Genomic DNA, 17411 nt, shown 5'->3' with positions numbered 1-17411 from the left:
GGATGCGTGAGTGCCAGGAGATTTACTCGGCCGCGTCCTCCGCCAGGATCAACTGGGAGAAATGTTCCGGACTCCTGGTGGGTCAGTGGCGGGTGGACTCCCTGCCGGAGGAGCTCAGGCCTTTTGCCTGGAGCACGACCCATCTCCTCTATCTGGGAGTCTACCTTAGCCCCGACGAGGGAGCCTGGCCGGCGAACTGGCAGGAGCCTAGGGCGCTGGACAGGACTGCTCCGAGTGCTGTCCTACAGGGGTCGAGCGCTAGTCATAAACCATCTGGTGGCCGCAATGCTGTGGTACCGGCTGGTCACTTTGACCCCTCCCCCTGCGTTTGTCGCCAAGATACAGAAGAAGCTGGTGGACTTCTTCTGGAACAACAGGAAGCACTGGGTCTCTGCCGCGGTCTTGAGTCTCCCGCTTGAGGAGGGCGGTCAGTCGTTGGTGTGCGTCAGCGCCCAGCTCGCGACTTTCCGTCTTCAGACCCTGCAGAGATACCTTTACGTCGAGCCCCCTCCTAGGTGGTGCGCTCTGGCGAGGTATTTCTTCCGCCAGCAGCTCGACCTCAATTATGACACGCAGCTCCTGTTTGTGAACTTGGGGGGTGCCAGGACCGCCCTCCGGGAGCTGCCTGTCTTTTACAGGGAACTCATCAGGGTCTGGAACAAAGTCTCCACCAAGCGCAGCTCTCCGCCGGCTGGAGTGGCGGCCGTCCTGCAGGAGCCGCTGCTCGGGAATCCGTACCTCCACGGCCGAGGCTTCATGTGGCGGTCGGAAGAGAGGGCTGTGGCTGGTGAGGTGACCAGGGTCAGGGACCTGCTCGATGGCGGAGGAGCGGGCTGGATGGCGCCAGACACGCTGGCGCGGCGCCTAAACTCTGCCAACGTCCGCCACGCGGCCGATGCCATCGAGTCGCTAAAAACAGCTCTGGGCCCTGACTCCGTTAGGTGCATCGAGGAGGCTCAAGCACGTGGGGAGATCCCGTCCGAACTGACCCCCGTCCGGACGGAATTCCTCATCGGCGCCAAACCCCGGAACCTCCCTCGGGGGCCGGCGCCTCACAACTTGAGCCGCCTCGGGGAAATCCCCTCCGTGCCTTTCAGTTCCGCGCGGAGGGGTTTCCTGTACGGGCTGCTCCTGCACACCCTCAACTTTGCCATCCTCGCCGGCCGTCCGGACACGCCATGGCGTACCATCTTGCCGTCCGGAGGAGGCGGGGGTCCCCGATGGAGGGCACTCTACGCAGGGGTCCTCCCACTATTCATCGGGGACTTGGCCTGGAGGGTGGTGCACGGAGCAGTGCCGTGCAACAAATTTTTAAGCCGGTTCACGGACTCCCAGGCCGCCTGCAATTTCTGCGGTCTGGAGGAGTCCGTGTTCCATGTTTTTATTGAGTGCACAAGGTTGCAGCCCCTGTTCCATTATTTGAAGGGGCTGCTCCTGAAATTCTGGCTGCACTTCAGTCCCACTCTCCTGATCTTTGGGCACCCTGTGCGGAGGGGAGCGGGTAGGTCCGAAGGCCTCCTCGTAGGACTGCTCCTGGGCACGGCCAAGGGTGCCATCAGCCGGTCCAGGCAGCGGGCGGTCGAGGGGGTCGTTCAACCTGACTGCCTGCCTCTCTTCCGCTCTTACATCCGGTCCAGGGTGTCCTTGGAGATGGAGCACGCGGTGTCCACCGGTACGCTCGCGGCCTTCCGCGAGAGGTGGGCACCGGAGGGACTGGAGTGCATCATCACGCCCGGCAACCAAATTTTAATTTGATTTTACATTTTAAAGTTTAATTTATTTTAATTGCCGGTGCTTTTAGTGTCCCCTTCCCTTTTATAGGGGGCACCGGAGAAATTGTGATTTTAGTGCCCAAAAAAAAAAGCAAAAAAAAAAAAACAAAAAACACAAAAAAAAACCAAAAAAAGGAAAAGGGCCTTGTAAATGTCTGGTGTGTCATCCAGGTCGGGTGGCACAGTTTAATGTTTATGTTTTGCAGGTAGACTCTAAAAGAGTTTCATGCACAAGGACCAATCGTGGAGCTGTGGAGGCGTGTCCTGCTCAGTTGGAGCTGTGAGCAGTGAGGGAAGCTGCTAGCAACTTGAGCTCCTGCCTGGAGAGCCCTGAGACCAGCCCAGGAATAGAAGGAAGGAAGGGGCTTCACCACCAACTTTTATCCAGAGGGAGAGGAGGAGAAAAGAAAACTTTTCAACATTTTTACCATTCTGCAAGGAGTTGGAGAGAGGGGGAAAAGACCAACAACATCCAGTGTGGAAGGAGGGAGACTCTACATCTTCTACAGGTGGGTGTGGGTGCATTCCCCAAAAAGACTTTGTTGTATCGGTGGGGGGAGGAAAGAAGACCACTGAGGGCCGGAACATCGCGGGGGGTGTGTGTGAGTGTGGTAGTGTGTGTGGGGGCCTTGCTTACAACTAGGCCCCCCCCACAATTGGAACCCCCCCCACCCCCCCCCACATTTGCCTAGCCTGGGATAGCTGGAGCTACCAGGCTGAAGATTGTCATTAATCATCCTATTAAAGATCGTTTAGGATTGTGTGCCTGGTGGCTCCAGCTACCCCAGGTGAAGACGTCTTCTCCCCCCACCTGAAGACCAACCCAAAGACTGTGGTTTTTTTTTGTGTGTTTTGCCATCTGGGGAGTGCACCCACCCACAGCTGCGAGGGGAGACCTGCCCTCGCAGCCCCCCCCCCTTCCCACCCCCCTCTCTCTTTCTCCGTTACCCTCTGTTTCTCCCCTCTCTCTCTGAGGCCCCTTTTCTTCCTAATTTTAAAAAACAAAACCCAATTAAGACAACTGAGCAGAGGGAGCAAGGCCTCTCCCCAATTGTCAACGAGGGGAGAGGTGCCTCGTTAAGGGCTCCTCTGCTCAGTTAATAAACGAGGCCACTAAAGACCATTAAGGCCTGTGACTTTGGGGTGGGTGTAGCCCTTAAAGGGACCCCGTGATGGCGACCCCATCCACGCCGGTGGCAGGGCCAGCAAGGACGTATGCGCAGGTGGCAACCGCTTCCACGGCCCCTCCTGCGCCACCCGCTGCCCTGCCACCTTTCAGACTCATTACTAAAAAACACGGGGTCAAGAGCTACACTCACCCCACAATGACCATCGAGGAGTGCGTGCGGGCGATGGCTGGGGTAGTCGGCCCCTCGGCCATTGTCGCAGCCTCCAAGATGTCTGGGAAGGCCGTGTTCTTCCTGGGGTCGGAGCGGGCGGTGTCCCTGGCCCTTGAAAAGGGACTCACGGTGGGCGGGACGTTCCTGCCGGTGGACCCTCTCGAGGCCACCGCGCAGAGGGTCATCATTTCAAACGTCCCGCCCTTTGTTCCCGCTGAGCTCCTCCTCCCTCACCTACACCAACTGAGGGAGGTAAGGTCGGGGATCAACCCCATACCGCTCGGCCTCAGGGAGAACAGCCTGCGCCACGTGTTCTCCTTCCGCCGCCAGCTCTTTGTCCGGCTGGCGCGGGAGGACACGACGGAGGGGAATTTTAATGTGGTGCACGAGGGGACTGCCTACCGCGTCTTCTGGACGTCGGACGGCGTGCGGTGCCATGCCTGCAGGGAGGTGGGGCATGTTCGTAAGAACTGCCCCGCCTCCAAGGCCGCCAAACCACCGAAGGCGGCCAAGGCTGGCGCCGCCGCCACCCCTCCCCCTAGTTGCGTCCGCGTGCCGGGAGCCATGGGTGCGCGGGCATCGTCGGAGGCCTTTGTTTTCAGGGCCTCCGGCGGGGGGGAGGGAGAGCGTCCGACCGGAAAGAAGGCGCGGAACAAGGAGAAACATCTAGAGGCGGGTGCCCTCGGTGCGCCAGATAATTTGACCACCGCGCTCAGCCCAACCCAGTCACCGGCGAGCGCGTGGTGCCCCGAGCCCGTGCCCGAGCCCTTGAATAACACCACAGAGGGGCCCGGGCGCGGGAAAGGAAAGGAAAAGGGGGGGGCGGAGCGGGAGGCCTCGGCAGACATGGGGGTCTCCCTGCCTCCGCGCGCCCCCAGGAACAAAAGGAGGCGCGGCTCCGATGAGACGGAGGGGGAACAACATCCCTCCGCGGAGGAGTCGGTGCCCGCCGCGTGTCCCGCGTCCCCCACCAGCGCTCCCAAATTGCGCTGCAGGCGGGAGGAGTCTGTCCCCGGGGAGGGTGAGGCAGTCGAGGCTGCCCAGCCGCTGCCTCCTGGGGAGGGCATGGAAGATCTGCCTGTCGTGGGGGGCGTGGGGACCGCGGAGGAATGCGTAGCCGCCGGGCCGGGCGTCCCGGGGACTGAGGCGGGCGGGGCCGAAAAGGCCGAACCTGAGCCCGCCCAGCTATTATCCAACTTCCCCCGGGAGTCGCTCGACCCGGCAGAAAAACAATTTATTGGTTTTAATGACACTGTAGATGCTGGGCCGGGGGGTGGCAGCGGGGAGGGGGAGGAACACCCACCCTCGCCTCTTACTTTGGAGCTGGAGCACTTGGGGAGCCTGGGGATCTCCTATGGCCGGGTCTCTCCTTGTTCTCCGGTTCCTGGGGCGGAGGGGGAACCCCTTCCGCTGTCATTTCCCGACCCAGCACCATTTTTAAAAGAGCCCAGTGGGGACTCCTCTGCCGACGATCCTGGGGGTGGGATCGGGGCAGTGCCAGGGCCGGTTGGAGCGGCCGGTTCATTTGCCGTACCTTGTGCGGTCAATGGGCCGGCTGCTGGCGGCCACCTCCCGGAGGAGGACGGGGACTCGGTGGGGGACGCGGGTGAAGACCTAGAGACCACCGCCAGTGAGGCGGTGGATCTGCTCGCGGCCGCCGCTGAGGCCCTCCTCATTCCTGCAAAGGAACTCCGGGACTTTTTGGCCCAGAGCCGGGGTCGCCGCGACCAAGCCCGACTGGCCCTGGAAAAATGGTCCGAGCCGGAGCTGATCAAGGGGTCCGTCCGCGCCGCCGTTAAAACCTTGGCCGCGGCCGGGCCCTTGACAAAGGAGCAGCACCTTGAGCTGCGCGAGCTCGAGGGACTCCTCGCTGGGCTGCGGAGGGAGCGGAGTTCAACAAAAGACTCCGCTCCCTCCCCCACAATAGGTTAAGGTAGAGGTTGCACTATGCTTTTGCCATGAAGATAACCATAGCCAGCCTCAACATCAACGGCGGCAGAGGGGCACGCCGTAGATTTGACAATTTTTCGCTCCTGCGGGAGGGGAAATATGCGGTGTGCTTCCTGCAAGAAACCCACACCGTTCCGGGAGACGAAGCCACGTGGCTCCTGGAATGGCAAGGAGAGGTCCGCATGAGCCACCTCACCGCCATTTCTAGTGGGGTGGCCATCTTGCTGGGCCCGCATTTTCAGCCGGAGATCTTGGGGGTCGAGGAGCCCGTGCCAGGCCGCTTGCTGCACGTAACGGTTCGCCTGGGGGACGTGCCGCTCCATCTCGTGAACGTGTACGCCCCTCAGCCCGGCCCGCAGCAGACGCGCTTCTTTGAAGAGGTGTCCGCTCTTCTTGGCTCCGTCGACGTCGGCGACTGCATTGTCCTCGGGGGGGATTTTAACTGCACCCTCGAGGCGAGGGACCACTCCGGTGCCCCGCAGTGCATGACGGCGATGGAGAAGTTGAGGGACCTGGTCGGGTCCTTCGACTTGGTGGACGTCTGGCGAAATCTCCACCCCGACTCCAGCGCCTTTACTTGGGTGAGGCCTGGAGTTGGATGGTCTAGAGTCGACCGCCTTTACGTGTCTCGGGCGTACGTTTCCTGCGTCCCGGCGGCCTCCATGCGGCCGGTGCCGTGTTCGGACCACCACCTGGTGTGGGCGGAGCTCGCTTCGCTCCGCGCGAGGACGGGGTCCGCGTACTGGCACTTTAACAACCGGCTGCTGGAGGACGTGCGGTTCCAGGACTCGTTCCGTCGATTCTGGTCCGACTGGAGAAGGAAGCAGGGGGGCTTCCCCTCCTTGAGGCTATGGTGGGACGTGGGCAAGGCTCACGTCCGCGTCTTCTGTCAAGAGTACGCGAGGGGGTCGACCAAGAGGCGGGCGGCCAGAGTCGGGCGCCTAGAAAAAGAGGTGCTCGACCTGGAAGCCCGTCTCGGTCAAGTCGTCCAGGACCCGGCCCTGCGGACGGTGTACGAAGCGAAGAAGGCCGCGCTGAAGGACCTGCAGCTCGTCGGGTCCCGAGGCGCGTTCGTGAGGTCGCGGATCCGGTTCCTGCGGGATCTGGACCGCGGCTCCCCCTTCTTCTACTCGCTGGAAAAAAGGCAGAGTGTCCGTAAGCAGCTCTTGACGCTGCTGGCCGACGACGGCTCTCTCGTCTCGGATCCGGAGGGCGTCAACAACAGGGTCCGTGAATATTACGGGGCTCTGTTCTCTCCGGATCCGTCCAGCAAGGAAGCGCGTAGAGTTTTGTGGGAGGACCTGCCGAAGGTCGGCCCGGAGGGCGCCGAAAATCTGGAAGCTCCGCTAAGCCTGGCGGAGCTGACCGGTGCCCTCGCCCGGCTCTCGAGGGGAAAATCCCCGGGGCTGGACGGGCTGACCGTGGAGTTCCACAGGGCGTTCTGGGACGTCCTGGGGAGCGACTACGCGCGGGTCCTGGGGGAAAGTCTGGCGACCGGGGAGATGCCCCTCTCTTGGCGCAGGGCAGTCATCGTCCTGCTGCCTAAGAAGGGCGATCTCCGCCTCCTTAAGAACTGGCGCCCGGTCTCCCTCCTCAGCACGGACTACAAAATCTTCGCCAGGGCGATGTCTGCTCGCCTTGGTGCCGTGCTGGACCACATGATCCACCCCGACCAGTCATACACGGTCCCGGGCCGGACAATCCACAATAACATCCATCTGGTCCGGGACCTCATCCATTGTTCCCAGGAGGCTGGTCTGTCGGTCGCCTTCCTATCCCTCGACCAAGAGAAGGCCGCCGCGGAGTGTCTGATTAAGGTTAACGGGTCCTTGACGGCGCCCCTTCGCTTTAGGAGAGGGGTGCGCCAGGGATGCCCCATGTCCGGCCAGTTATACGCCGTTTGCGTGGAGCCTTTCCTGCGCCTCTTGCGGACGAGGTTGACGGGACTGGCTCTGCAAGGGCCGGGCGTGGAGGTCGTCCTCTCGGCTTACGCCGATGACGTGCTCCTCGCGATAGAGGATCCCGCTGACCTGCGGAGGATGCGTGAGTGCCAGGAGATTTACTCGGCCGCGTCTTCCGCCAGGATCAACTGGGAGAAATGTTCCGGACTCCTGGTGGGTCAGTGGCGGGTGGACTCCCTGCCGGAGGAGCTCAGGCCTTTTGCCTGGAGCACAACCCATCTCCTCTATCTGGAAGTCTACCTTAGCCCCGACGAGGGAGCCTGGCCGGCGAACTGGCAGGAGCTGGAGGCCAAGGTCGCCGCTCGCCTAGGGCGCTGGACAGGACTGCTCCGAGTGCTGTCCTACAGGGGTCGAGCGCTAGTCATAAACCAGCTGGTGGCCGCAATGCTGTGGTACCGGCTGGTCACTTTGACCCCTCCCCCTGCGTTTGTCGCCAAGATACAGAAGAAGCTGGTGGACTTCTTCTGGAACAACAGGAAGCACTGGGTCTCTGCCGCGGTCTTGAGTCTCCCGCTTGAGGAGGGCGGTCAGTCGTTGGTGTGCGTCAGCGCCCAGCTCGCGACTTTCCGTCTTCAGACCCTGCAGAGATACCTTTACGTCGAGCCCCCTCCTAGGTGGTGCGCTCTGGCGAGGTATTTCTTCCGCCAGCAGCTCGACCTCAATTATGACACGCAGCTCCTGTTTGTGAACTTGGGGGGTGCCAGGACCGCCCTCCGGGAGCTGCCTGTCTTTTACAGGGAACTCATCAGGGTCTGGAACAAAGTCTCCACCAAGCGCAGCTCTCCGCCGGCTGGAGTGGCGGCCGTCCTGCAGGAGCCGCTGCTCGGGAATCCGTACCTCCACGGCCGAGGCTTCATGTGGCGGTCGGAAGAGAGGGCTGTGGCTGGTGAGGTGACCAGGGTCAGGGACCTGCTCGATGGCGGAGGAGCGGGCTGGATGGCGCCAGACACGCTGGCGCGGCGCCTAAACTCTGCCAACGTCCGCCACGCGGCCGATGCCATCGAGTCGCTAAAAACAGCTCTGGGCCCTGACTCCGTTAGGTGCATCGAGGAGGCTCAAGCACGTGGGGAGATCCCGTCCGAACTGACCCCCGTCCGGACGGAATTCCTCATCGGCGCCAAACCCCGGAACCTCCCTCGGGGGCCGGCGCCTCACAACTTGAGCCGCCTCGGGGAAATCCCCTCCGTGCCTTTCAGTTCCGCGCGGAGGGGTTTCCTGTACGGGCTGCTCCTGCACACCCTCAACTTTGCCATCCTCGCCGGCCGTCCGGACACGCCATGGCGTACCATCTTGCCGTCCGGAGGAGGCGGGGGTCCCCGATGGAGGGCACTCTACGCAGGGGTCCTCCCACTATTCATCGGGGACTTGGCCTGGAGGGTGGTGCACGGAGCAGTGCCGTGCAACAAATTTTTAAGCCGGTTCACGGACTCCCAGGCCGCCTGCAATTTCTGCGGTCTGGAGGAGTCCGTGTTCCATGTTTTTATGGAGTGCACAAGGTTGCAGCCCCTGTTCCATTATTTGAAGGGGCTGCTCCTGAAATTCTGGCTGCACTTCAGTCCCACTCTCCTGATCTTTGGGCACCCTGTGCGGAGGGGAGCGGGTAGGTCCGAAGGCCTCCTCGTAGGACTGCTCCTGGGCACGGCCAAGGGTGCCATCAGCCGGTCCAGGCAGCGGGCGGTCGAGGGGGTCGTTCAACCTGACTGCCTGCCTCTCTTCCGCTCTTACATCCGGTCCAGGGTGTCCTTGGAGATGGAGCACGCGGTGTCCACCGGTACGCTCGCGGCCTTCCGCGAGAGGTGGGCACCGGAGGGACTGGAGTGCATCATCACGCCCGGCAACCAAATTTTAATTTGATTTTACGTTTTAAAGTTTAATTTGTTTTAATTGCCGGTGCTTTTAGTGTCCCCTTCCCTTTTATAGGGGGCACCGGAGAAATTGTGATTTTAGTGCCCAAAAAAAAAAGCAAAAAAAAAAAACAAAAAACACAAAAAAAAACCAAAAAAAGGAAAAAAGGGCCTTGTAAATGTCTGGTGTGTCACCCAGGTCGGGTGGCACAGTTTAATGTTTATGTTTTGCAGGTAGACTCTAAAAGAGTTTCATGCACAAGGACCAATCGTGGAGCTGTGGAGGCGTGTCCTGCTCAGTTGGAGCTGTGAGCAGTGAGGGAAGCTGCTAGCAACTTGAGCTCCTGCCTGGAGAGCCCTGAGACCAGCCCAGGAATAGAAGGAAGGAAGGGGCTTCACCACCAACTTTTATCCAGAGGGAGAGGAGGAGAAAAGAAAACTTTTCAACATTTTTACCATTCTGCAAGGAGTTGGAGAGAGGGGGAAAAGACCAACAACATCCAGTGTGGAAGGAGGGAGACTCTACATCTTCTACAGGTGGGTGTGGGTGCATTCCCCAAAAGGACTTTGTTGTATCGGTGGGGGGAGGAAAGAAGACCACTGAGGGCCGGAACATCGCGGGGGGTGTGTGTGAGTGTGGTAGTGTGTGTGGGGGCCTTGCTTACAACTAGGCCCCCCCCACAATGGGCACCGGAGGGACTGGAGTGCATCATCACGCCCGGCAACCAAATTTTAATTTGATTTTACGTTTTTTAAGTTTAATTTGTTTTAATTGCCGGTGCTTTTAGTGTCCCCCTCTCCTTTTATAGGGGGCACTGGAAAAAAAGGAAAATTTGATTTTAGTGCCCAAAAAAAAAAAAAAAAAAAAAAAGGGCCTTGTAAATGTCTTGTGTGTGTCATCCAGGTCGGGTGGCACGGATACATGTTTTATGTTTTCGCAGGTAAACTCAAAAGAGTTTCATGCACAAGGACCCCCAGGTCCCTCTGCACCACAGCATGTTGTAATTTCTCCCCATTCAAATAATATTCCCTTTTACTGTTTTTTTTCCCAAGGTGGATGACCTCACACTTTCCGACATTGTATTCCATCTGCCAAACCTTAGCCCATTCGCTTAACCTATCCAAATCTCCTTGTAGCCTCTCTGAGTGCTCTACACAACCCGCTTTCCCACTAATCTTAGTGTCATCTGCAAATGTTGTTGCACTACACTCTGTCCCCTCCTCTAGGTCATCTATGTATATTGTAAACAGTTGTGATCCCAGCACTGATCCCTGTGGCACACCACTAACCACTGACTTCCAACCGGAAAGAACCCATTTATCCCGACTCTCTGCTTTCTGTTCGCCAGCCAATTCTCTATCCATGCTAATACATTTCCTCTGACTCCACGTACCTTTATCTTCTGAAGTAACCTTTTGTGTGGCACCTTATCGAATGCCTTTTGGAAATCTAAATACATCACATCCATCGGTACACCTCTATCCACCATGCTCGGTATATCCTCAAAGAATTCCAGTAAGTTAGTTAAACATGATTTCCCTTTCATGAATCCATGCTGCGTCTGCTTGATTGCACTATTCCTATCCAGATGTCCCGCTATTTCTTCCTTAATGATAGTTTCAAGCATTTTCCCCACTACAGATGTTAAACTAACCGGCCTATAGTTACCTGCCTTTTGCCTGCCCCCTTTTTTAAACAGAGGCGTTACATTAGCTGCTCTCCAATCCACTGGTACCTCCCCAGAGTCCAGAGAATTTTGGTAGATTATAACAAATGCATCTGCCATAACTTCCGCCATCTCTTTTAATACCCTGGGATGCATTTCATCAGGACCAGGGAACTTGTCTACCTTCAATCCCATTAGTCTGTCCAGCACTACCTCCCTAGTGATAGTGATCATCTCAAGGTCCTCCCTTCCCACATTCCTATGACCAGCAATTTTTGGCATGGTTTTTGTGTCTTCCACTGTGAAGACACAAAATGACTGTCAATGCATCCGCTATTTCCAAGGCCACCTCCTTAAGTACTCTGGGATGCAGTCCATCAGGCCCTGGGGATTTATCAGCCTTCAATCCCATCAATTCCCCCAACACAATTTCCCGACTAATAAGGATTTCCCTCAGTTCCTCCTCCTTACTAGACCCTCTGACCCCTTTTATATCTGGAAGGTTGTTTGTGTCCTCCTTAGTGAATACCGAACCAAAGTACTTGTTCAATTGGTCCGCCATTTCTTTGTTCCCCGTTATGACTTCCCCTGATTCTGACTGCAGGGGACCTACGTTTGTCTTTACTAACCTTTTTCTCTTTACATATCTATCGAAACTTTTGCAATCCATCTTAATGTTCCCTGCAAGCTTCTTCTCGTACTCCATTTTCCCTGCCTTATCAAACCCTTTGTCCTCCTCTGCTAAGTTCTAAATTTCTCCCAGTCCCTGGGTTCGCTGCTATTTCTGGCCAATTTGTATGCCACTTTCTTGGCTTTAATATTATCCCTGATTTCCCTTGATAGCCACGGTTGAGCCACCTTCCCTTTTTTATTTTTACGCCAGACAGGAATGTACAATTGCTGTAGTTCATCCATGCAGTCTCTAAATGTCTGCCATTGCCCATCCACTGTCAACCCCTTAAGTATCATTCGCCAATCTATCCTAGCCAATTCACGCCTCATACCTTCAAAGTTACCCTTCTGTAAGTTCTGGACCATGGTCTCTGAATTAACTGTTTCATTCTCCATCCTAATGCAGAATTCCACCATATTATGGTCACTCTTCCCCAAGGGGCCTCGCACAACGAGATTGCTAATTAATCCTCTCTCATTACACAACACCCAGTCTAAGATGGCCTCCCCCCTAGTTGGTTCCTCGACATATTGGTCTAGAAAACCATCCCTTATGCACTCCAGGAAATCCTCCTCCACCGTATTGCTTCCAGTTTGGTTAGCCCAATCTATGTGCATATTAAAGTCACCCATTATAACTGCTGCACCTTTATTGCATGCACCCCTAATTTTCTGTTTGATGCCCTCCCCAACATCACTACTACTGTTTGGAGGTCTGTACACAACTCCCACTAACGTTTTTTGCCCTTTGGTGTTCTGCAGCTCTACCCATATAGATTCCACATCATCCAAGCTAATGTCCTACCTAACTATTGCATTAATCTCCTCCTTAACCAGCAATGCTACCCCACCTCCTTTTCCTTTCATTCTATCCTTCCTGAATGTTGAATACCCCTGGATGTTGAGTTCCCAGCCCTGATCATCCTGGAGCCACGTCTCTGTAATCCCAATCACACCATATCTGTTAACATCTATTTGCACAGTTAATTCATCCACCTTATTACGGATACTCCTTGCATTAAGACACAAAGCCTTCACGCTTGTTTTTTTAACACACCTTTTGTCCTTTTAGAATTTTGCTGTACAGTGGCCATTTTTGTTCTTTGCCTTGGGTTTCTCTGCCCTCCACTTTTCCTCATCTCCTTTCTGTCTTTTGCTTTTGTCTCCTTTTTGTTTCCCTCTGTCTCCCTGCATTGGTTCCCATCCCCCTGCCATATTAGTTTAACTCCTCCCCAACAGCACTAGCAAACACTCCCCCTAGGACATTGTTTCTGGTCCTGCCCAGGTGCAGACCGTCCGGTTTGTACTGGTCCCACCTCCCCCAGAACCGGTTCCAATGCCCCAGGAATTTGAATCCCTCCCTGCTGCACCACTGCTCAAGCCACGTATTCATCTGTGCTATCCTGCGATTCCTACTCTGACTAGCACGTGGCACTGATAGCAATCCCAAGATTACTACTTTTGAGGTCCTACTTTTTAATTTAGCTCCTAGCTCCTTAAATTCGTTTCGTAGGACCTCATCCCTTTTTTTACTATGTCGTTGGTACCAATGTGCACCACAACAACTGGCTGTTCTCCCTCCCTTTTTAGAATGTCCTGCACCCGCTCTGAGACATCCTTGACCCTTGCACCAGGGAGGCAACATACTATCCTGGAGTCTCGGTTGCGGCCGCAGAAACGCCTATCTATTCCCCTAACAATTGCATCCCCTATCACTCTCCCTCCCCCCCGACCCGAACCATGCTCCTGACTCCCCCACTCCCCCCCCCCCCCCAGACCAGACCGGACCCAACCTGACCTCCCTCCCCCCTCTACCCGAACCAACCCGACCTCCATCCTCCCTGCCTGAAGTCTTGGGCCCGGCCGGGCCCAGCCCGTTCAGCCTCCCCCCCACCTTCTCCTTCCACCCCCCTTCTCCTTTCCCCCTCCCCCTTCTCCTTTCCCCCTCCCCTCTTCTCCTTTCCCCCCTTCTCCTTTCCCCCTTCTCCTTTTTCCCTCTTCTCCCCCCCTTCTCCTTTCCCCTTCTCCTTTCCCCTTCTCCTCTCCCCTTCTCCTGTACCCCCCTTCCCCTTCTCCTCTCCCCCTCCCCTTCTCCTCTCCCCCTTTCCCCTTCTCCTCTCCCCCCCTTTCCCCTTCCCCTCTCCCCCCTTCCTCCCCCCTTCCCCCCCTTCCTCCCCCCTTCCCCTTCTCCTCCTCCCTTCCCCTTCTCCTCCCCTCTTCCCCTTCTCCTCCCCCCTTCTCCTCCTCTCCCCCTCCCCCTTCTCCCCCTTCCCTCCCCTTCTCCCCTTCCCTCCCCCTTCTCCCCTTCCCTCCCCCTTCTCCCCATCCCTCCCCCTTCTCCCCCTTCCCTCCCCCTTCTCCCCCTTCCCTCCCTCCCCCTCTGCCTCCCTCCCTCCCCTCCCCTGCCCCCCCTGTCCCTCTACCCCCCTCCTCCCCCTCCCCTCGCTGTCAGAAACACAGACACTGACAGACAGAGAGTGAGAGACACTGACAGAGACACACTGGGGGGGGCATCCCAGCACGTTGTTGGAGGGCTCCCGGTGCTGCAGTCGGTAAGTAGAAAATGTTTTATTTATTGATTTTTAAAAAATTATTCCTTATTAATTTTTTTTGATTGATTTATTGGTTGATTTATTGATGTTTTTACCATTTATTATTGATGATGGCTCTTTATTTGTAAAACTGAAGTGTTTAATGTTTGTAAACTTCCCTTTAAACCCCCCCCCCCCCCCCCCCACCATTCCCTACGCCTGATTTGTAACCTACGCCTGATTTTCTAAAGTGTAGACAAGGTTTTTTCGAGCGTACAAAAATCTTCACTTACTCAATTCTAAGTTCGTTTGGAGTAAGTTTTCACTGACGAAACTTTGAAAGCAGGCGTAAGTGGCCGGACACGCCCCCTTTTGAAAAAAAAATTCTGTTCCAAAGTGAAACTGTTCTAACTGACTAGAACTGGAGCAAACTAAATGCCGAGAATTTGAATTTCTAAGATACTCCGTTCTACACCAGTTGCTCCAAAAAATCAGGAGCAACTGAGGCCGAAACTTGGGCCCATGTCGATTAGAATTACAAAAAAAATCTCACACAACAATAACTTGTATTTATATAGCGCCTTTAATGTAGTGCAACGTCCCAAGAGTATTATGAGATTTTAAAAATTGACATAAGTACAAATTAGCGCAGGTGACCAAAAGCTTGGTCAAAGAGGTATGTTTTAAGAAGCGTCCTGAAGGAGGAAAGAGAGATAGAGAGATAGAGAGATGGAGAGGCAGGGCCTTGGCAACTGAAGGCACGGCCACCAATGGTTGAGCGATTATAATCAGAGATGTTCAACAGGGCAGAATTAAAGAAGCGCAGACATCTTGGGGGTCGGGGGGGCAGGTTGTGGGGCTGGAGGTGATTACAGAGTTAGGGAGGGGCGAGGCCATGGAGGGATTTGAAAATAAGGATGAGGATTTTGAAATCAAGGAGTTACTTAACCGGGATCCAATGTAGGTCAAGCGAGCACTTGGGTGATGGGTGATGGGTGAGCAGGATATGATACGAGTTAGGACACGGGCAGCCGAGTTTTGGATTACCTCTAGTTTACGTAGGGTAGAATGTGGGAGGCCAGCCAGGAATGCGTTGGAATAGTCAAGTCTAGAGATAACAAAGACATGGATGAGAGTTTCAGCAGCGGATGGGCTGAGGTAAGGGGCGGAGACGGGCCGAGTTGTTAAATGAGGTAACTTTCTGAAGGCCCTCAATTACAATCGTGCCGCTGAAACGCCTTGTTTATGGGAACTGCCATTAAATAAAAACTATTTGTTCAAACAACTTCACCTTACTGTGAAGGAAAGATCTGGTAGTTAGAATACAATGTGTTATTTGCTCCATTGTTTATTCAGTTTACCATCTGCTTTAAATACCTGTTTCGCAAGATGATTTCCTTTCCTCAGATTCTATATTTGTTCAGACAAGTGCAACAACAAGTAATTTCAGAACTTCTAATGGGTCTCATAAACAAGTTGATCAGTGGTTCAGAATCAAAGGACTTAAGAAATAACATCCATTTAACACTCTTGGCGAGGGTAAAAGATTTTTTAAATAATTTGAATTGACATTTTATTGCCTTGACTAATTAATATCTTCACGGCTAACCCTAAAAAGGGAAAAGGCGGCGGTGGGGAGGTGGGGGGCGGAGGGGCAGGGGGCAGATGAAAAGACAGAGGCTCCTTTTTCATCACTTGGTGTCAAAGTAAAGAATGATAGTGACAGACACTTTACCTTATCATCAAATCGATCTTCAAATCTTTCGCCTACATATGAACACCTCTTGACAGTCTTGACAGTTTGTGTTTACACTGTTATGCTATCCAAGCCAAGCTAACTTTTTATTATAATTCAGGTTTTTGCCCCAATTCTCTTTATTTGTGTTTCCATCGTCAAACCCACATTTGCTATGAGTCAAAAACCTACAATTTTAGAGCATGTGGTGATTGGGGGTAGCATTTCTCAACGTTAACAATATGTCCACTTACAGTAAAGTTACTACTGGCTAGTATTTACGATTCTACCACAACACATGTTGCTTCAGAATGTCCGTTCACTCGTGAACAAGGCCCTTGCCTTCCATGAGCTTATTGTGGATGATTGCTTCAACACCATGGCCTTGATGGAAGACTGGATGCGGGGTGATGACACTGTCCCCCTAAATGAAGCCTCCCTGTCTGGCTATACCTTCCACCACTTGCCCCGCCCAAACTGCTATGGTGGCGGTGTGGTTCTTACCACCAAATCACACCTTGGTCTGCCTCCCTAATCCTCTGCTACCGCCTCCTCCTTTGAGCATCTGACCTTGTTCCACCCCTCTCGCCTCTCAATTAAAACTCTCATTTGCCCACTTGAATACCATGTCAATTTTTTCACCGAGTTATCTTCACTACTTTCCTCCCTCAGCCTCTGCACCCAGTGACTTCTCATCCTCGGTGATTTCAATCTCCATCTCAATTCATCATGCTCTCTGTCCTTTGAGTTCTCTGCCCTCCGATTCCTCCTTAAATCTCTCCCTCCATATAAACTCTCCTATCCATATTCACAGCCACCTCCTTGACCTTGCCATTTCACATAGCCTACTACTCCCATCGTGTCAATCACAGATGAGGTGTCTGACCTCTGATCACTCCCATGTATTGCTCTCCCCCCTCCTAACCCTACTTCCTTCTGCGTTGCCCCTGGAAAAAGCTCTCTCCAAATTCACTTGCAACTGCACTTTCAAAATCCCAACTGTCTAGATTTTGGCTCTTCATTGACCACAACATTATTGCAGCAATCAATCTGCTCAACCACACTCTCACCTCCACCTTTCATGCCCTATTAAAGCCTATCTCTCTCTCACCCTGGTTGTTTCCCCTGGTATGGCTCGCGGCTCCGCTCCATTAAGCCCAAGAGACGCAGACTTGAACGTATATCGTGGGCAGCTGGTTTATCCATGCATCGATCGATCTGGCTGGACCATGTCACGCACTATTGGGTCCTCTGCCAAAACTGCTCACTATTCCAGGATCATCCTGGAATGCAAAGATAAATCCCAGCTTCTTTTCTCTGCTGCAAACCATCTTATTAAACCACTCTCCCCAGTCTCCACCCTCACCTCCGTCAATAGGTGCCAGGAGCTCAATGACTTCTTTGTCACTAATATTGAGACCATCTGTTCAGTTGCCTCTGCCGCTTTCCTCCCTTCTCTTAGCCCTCCGGCCCAAACTTATCGAAGGTTTTCCCCATGCCCTAGGCCTGAACTCGCATCGATCACTTGTTTCTCTCCTATCTCCCCTCATGCCCTCTCCGAGCTCATCATGTCCACAAGACCCACCTCCTGCTCCGACCCTATTTCCACTAAACAGCTGACCACCCAACTTCCCTTCCTGGCTCCCATGTCAGTTGATATTGTTAATAGATTTCTGTCCTCAGGTACTGCCCCCTTCTCTTCAAATCTGCTGTCATCACCCCTCTCCTCAAAAATACCAACCCTTGACCCCACTGTCCTTACAAATTACCACCCCATCTCCAGCTCCCTTTCCCCTCCAAATCCCTTGAACATGCTGTCACCTCCCAACTCCATGCCCATCTTTCCTGCAACTCCATGTTTGAATCCCTCCAATCAGGTTCAGCCCCAGCCACAGTACTAAAATGGCTCGTATCAAAGTCACAAATGACATCCTATGTG

The sequence above is a fragment of the Pristiophorus japonicus genome, chromosome 20 (assembly GCF_044704955.1).
Source record: "Pristiophorus japonicus isolate sPriJap1 chromosome 20, sPriJap1.hap1, whole genome shotgun sequence".
In the NCBI taxonomy this organism is placed as follows: domain Eukaryota; kingdom Metazoa; phylum Chordata; class Chondrichthyes; family Pristiophoridae; genus Pristiophorus; species Pristiophorus japonicus.
The sequence above is the reverse complement of the archived record's forward strand: the minus strand, read 5'-3'. Positions refer to the sequence as shown.